Raw genomic sequence first — 5000 nt, 5'->3', positions numbered from 1 at the left:
ACCAGGCGCTAATGGAGTTTATCCTGGATGTGACAGAGAGGTGTGAAGAGAGGTACAGAGAGAGAGAATAAGTAAGAGGGAAAAGGGAGATGATGTTGAAGAGGGAGAGAGGGAGAGAGAGAAACATTGTTTCCAATAATTACCTTAACTAGAGAGTGGCTGACAAGGAGTAGACAGCGTGAGGAGAGGAGAGGGGAAGGAGGAGTAAAGAGAATGAAGTGATGAAGTAATAGAGACAGAGGAGAGGTTGGAGGAAGAGGAGAAAGGGGGGAGCCAAGGGAGATAAGGTGAAGAGAGAACCGATAAGAGTAGGTAGGGTGAAAGATGGATGGGTGAGAGGACGGAAGGAGGCAGAAGGGAGGAGAGAGAGAGTGAAAGAGAGAGTCAGGTGGTAGTCCTACAAGGAGACAGTTAGTGATGACTATCTGAGGTGTGTGGATATCCGTCTCCATCGTGGTAACAAGCTGTCAGATATAGAGAAGATCATGGGCCGCGGAGGCCGGTCACTCCTCTAGAACCCCGTGAGCCAATCAAGCTCCGGGGAGAGAGAGAGAGGAAGATGGATGGATGGATGGATGGATAGATGGATAGACAGATGTATGAAGAGGAAAGATAGGGGAGGGAGATAAGAGAGACAAAGAGGTAGAGGAGAGACAGTAGAGAGAGGGAGAGGGTGAAATAGGACATAAGAATCACACTCACAGGCTCACAGCTAGCATGAAGCCATGAGTCCCATCACACTCACAGGCTCACAGCTAGCATGAAGCCATGAGTCCCATCACACTCACAGGCTCACAGCTAGCATGAAGCCATGAGTCCCATCACACTCACAGGCTCACAGCTAGCATGAAGCCACGAGTCCCATCACACTCACAGGCTCACAGCTAGCATGAAGCCACGAGCCCCATCACACTCACAGGCTCACAGCTAGCATAAAGCCACGAGTCCCATCACACTCACAGGCTCACAGCTAGCATGAAACCATGAGTCCCATCACACTCACAGGCTCACAGCTAGCATGAAACCATGAGTCCCATCACACTCACAGGCTCACAGCTAGCATGAAACCATGAGTCCCATCACACTCACAGGCTCACAGCTAGCATGAAGCCATGAGTCCCATCACACTCACAGGCTCACAGCTAGCATGAAGCCACGAGTCTCATGACACTCACAGGCTCACAGCTAGCATGAAGCCACGAGTCCCATCACACTCACAGGCTCACAGCTAGCATGAAGCCACGAGTCCCATCACACTCACAGGCTCACAGCTAGCATGAAGCCACAAGTCCCATCACACTCACAGGCTCACAGCTAGCATGAAGCCACGAGTCCCATCACACTCACAGGCTCACAGCTAGCATGAAGCCACGAGTCCCATCACACTCACAGGCTCACAGCTAGCATGAAGCCACGAGTCCCATCACACTCACAGGCTCACAGCTAGCATGAAGCCACGAGTCCCATCACACTCACAGGCTCACAGCATGAAGCCACGAGTCCCATCACACTCACAGGCTCACAGCAGCATGAAGCCACGAGTCCCATCACACTCACAGGCTCACAGCTAGCATGAAGCCACGAGTCCCATCACACTCACAGGCTCACAGCTAGCATGAAGCCACGAGTCCCATCACACTCACAGGCTCACAGCTAGCATGAAGCCACGAGTCCCATCACACTCACAGGCTCACAGCTAGCATGAAGCCACGAGTCCCATCACACTCACAGGCTCACAGCTAGCATGAAGCCACGAGTCCCATCACACTCACAGGCTCACAGCTAGCATGAAGCCACGAGTCCCATCACACTCACAGGCTCACAGCTAGCATGAAGCCATGAGTTATGTTACCTATTGGTGGCATCACAACAAGCAGGTGAGTGTTTTTGCACCTAAAAAACATAGAAACTCAAGGTTGCTCTCGTATCCCTGGTTCTATGATTATATGAGTGATATGTAGCACATATGGGAAATCATCTTTGCGCATTTCACCACAGAAAAAAAACGAATTCCCTCATCAATCTAAATACAATACTCTACTGGTTTTTAGATTTTTTTTGCAAATGCATAAAAGATACAAAACTGAAATATCACATTTAAATAAATATTCAGACCCTTTACTCAGAACTTTGTTGAAGCACCTTTGGCAGCGATTACAGTCTCAAGTCTTCTTGGGTATGATGCTACAAGCTTGGCTTGGAATTGGAGTTTCTTCCATTATTCTCTACAGATCCTCTCAATGTATGTCAGGTTGGACGGGGAGCTTCACTATTTTCTGGTCTCTCTAGAGATGTTAGATCGGATTCAATTCCGTGCTCTGGCTGGGGCACTCAAGGACATTCAGAGTCCCGAAGCCACTCCTGCGTTGTCTTGGCTGTGTGCTTAGGGTCATTGTCCTGTTGGAAGGTGAACCTTCGCCCCAGTCTGAGGTCCTGAGTGCTCTGCAGCAGGTTTTCATCAAGGATTCCTCTGTACTTTGCCCCGTTCATCTTTCCCTCGGTCCTGACTAGTCTCCCAGTCCCTGCCGCTGAAAACATCCCCAACTCATGATGCTGCCACCACCTTGCTTCACTGTAGGGATGGTGCTAAGTTTCCTCCAGATGTGATGCTTGGCATTCAGGCCAAAGAATTCAATCTTGGTCCTTTAGGTGCATTTTGGCAAACTCCAAGCAGACTGTCATGTGCCTTTTACTAAGGAGTGGCTTCCATCTGGCCACTACTATAAAGGCCTGATTGGTGGAGTGCTGGGTTGTCCTTTTGGAAGGTTCTCCCATCTAAACAGAGGAACTGGGTTCTTGGTCACCATCGGGTTCTTGGTCACCTCCCTGATCAAGGCCAGTCTCCCCCGATTGCTTTGTTTAGCCGGGTAACCAGCGCTAGAAAGAGTCTTGGTGGTTCCAAACTTCGTCCATTTAAGAATGATAGAGGCCACTGTGTTCTTGGGGACCTTCAATGCTGCAGACATGTTTTGGTACTCTTCCCCAGATCTGTACCTTTCCTCAAAAATCCTGCTTAAATGTTTTCAGAACCGTGATGTTAACTCTGCCGAACATTGGACCTCAGCTCCACTCGATAGTGTTGAGTACTGGCGGAATATTTGTTGTGTTGCTTCGAGTTGAATTAAAAAAATATATATATACCTTCTCTGTCTCCGGTGATAGTTAGCGTCACACGGCTAGCTATCGAGACCTAGTTAGCCCACGCTGCAAGGCTTAATTAAGCTAACTTGGCTAGCTTATTGGAAAGCAAGCTAACCACACTAGCTAGCAATTTTATCTTCACATACTGTAGCATTGCTAGCTCTTTCCTCTTGTTTAGTTTAACCTATGTTCACTCGTTTGTGTTAACTAAAACGACCAAGTTTAGCCTGATGGCTTTAAGTTCTTGGGAGGATATCAGCACGAAGTCCAACACAGCTCCCACATGGTCCTCATCGGCTAGCACTGTGCTAGCGACAGCATACCTTAGCCATGCTAGATAGCTGCTAGTTAGCTAATGCCTTACAAGCCTGGCTATAGCGTTACGCCGCGCTGTCTCCCATTCTAACCCTCCGGGCTAACACGTAATTTTCTACAACAGGCGCTACTACACTACAGTGTTTAATTACAATGGCCACTGCTGCCCCATCCCAGGGACAGCCAGGCCAAGCACTCAAACTCCCACGTTCTTGCGCTTTCGGCTCCATGATTGCGAGGAAAGGCTCTCACCTTCTCTGCATCAACTGCTTGGGAAAGAAACATGCTCAGGCAGCTCTCGACGACCCCGTATCCTGCACGCATTGTAAAAAAAAGGATGAGGGCAGGTTTGAGGAGGAAACTAGTATTTGAAAAAGCACTGCAATCACTTGCAAATAGGTATTAACTCTGCTCCTTGTAATTTTGAATATCTATGCTTTGGGTAAGTGGTGGGGTGTGGTAGACAGGTCCCCATCTCCCCAGAGTGTCTGAATCTGGGGGTGTAGGACTGATTTATATTTTTTCTCTTTTTAGTCCATTAAGCTGATGAGCCTGCTCATATCTCAGCCTGACTGACTCATAGCCTGACGTATGTGGGGCATGATGATGAGCATATTGAAGGTGAGTAAGTGCTAGGCCAGACATAGCTAATGTCCAATCAGTTACACAGACAGCAGAAATCTCTGTCCTATCTCTGTGCCAATACATAAAGAGACACAGGCCTCTTTGTCTGGTCAGGAGAGACCAGAGATAATATCTTAGGATAATAAACCAGAGAGGAGAGGAGAGGGGACAGGAGAGGGGACAGGAGAGGGGAGTGGAGAGGGGAGTGGAGAGGAGGAGAGTGGAGGGGATGAGAAGGGAGGGGAGGAGAGTGGAGGGGAGGAGAGAGAGGTGGAGAGTGTGGATGAAAGTGGAGGGGAGTAGAGTAGAGCAGAGGGGAGAAGAGGTGGAGAGGGGGGTGTGGCTTCACGGCAGGCATATAACATGGCAACGTACGCAAGCACACATGCCTTTCCGTACACACACACACACACACAGACAAACACAAAAACACACACAGAAGCATGTAAGATGAAGAATAATGCAGAGGGTGAAATGAATGAGAAGAGAAAGTCATGGAGAGAGAGAAAAGAGAGAGAATTGAAAAGAGAGGGGAGAGAGAAGAGATGAAAAGAGGGGAGGGGAGAGAGATGAAAAGAGAGAGGGCCAGAGGGAGATGGGCAGAGGGAGTAAGAGAGAGATGAAAAACGAGATGGGCAGAGGGAGTGAGAGAGAGATGAAAAGAGAGAGGGGAGAGATGGGCAGAGGGAGTGAGAGAGAGATGAAAAGAGAGAGGGGAGAGATGGGCAGAGGGAGTGAGAGAGAGATGAAAAGAGAGAGGGGAGAGATGGGCAGAGGGAGTGAGAGAGAGATGAAAAGAGAGATGGGCAGGGAGAGATGGGCAGAGGGGAGAGAGAGATGAAAAGCAGAGGGAGTGAGGAGAGATGGGCAGAGGGAGTGAGAGAGAGATGAAAAGAGAGAGAGGGGAGAGATGGGCAGAG

Source organism: Oncorhynchus nerka, linkage group LG26, assembly GCF_034236695.1.
Source record: "Oncorhynchus nerka isolate Pitt River linkage group LG26, Oner_Uvic_2.0, whole genome shotgun sequence".
Classification (NCBI taxonomy): Eukaryota; Metazoa; Chordata; class Actinopteri; order Salmoniformes; family Salmonidae; genus Oncorhynchus; species Oncorhynchus nerka.
Note: the sequence above shows the minus strand (reverse complement) of the source record.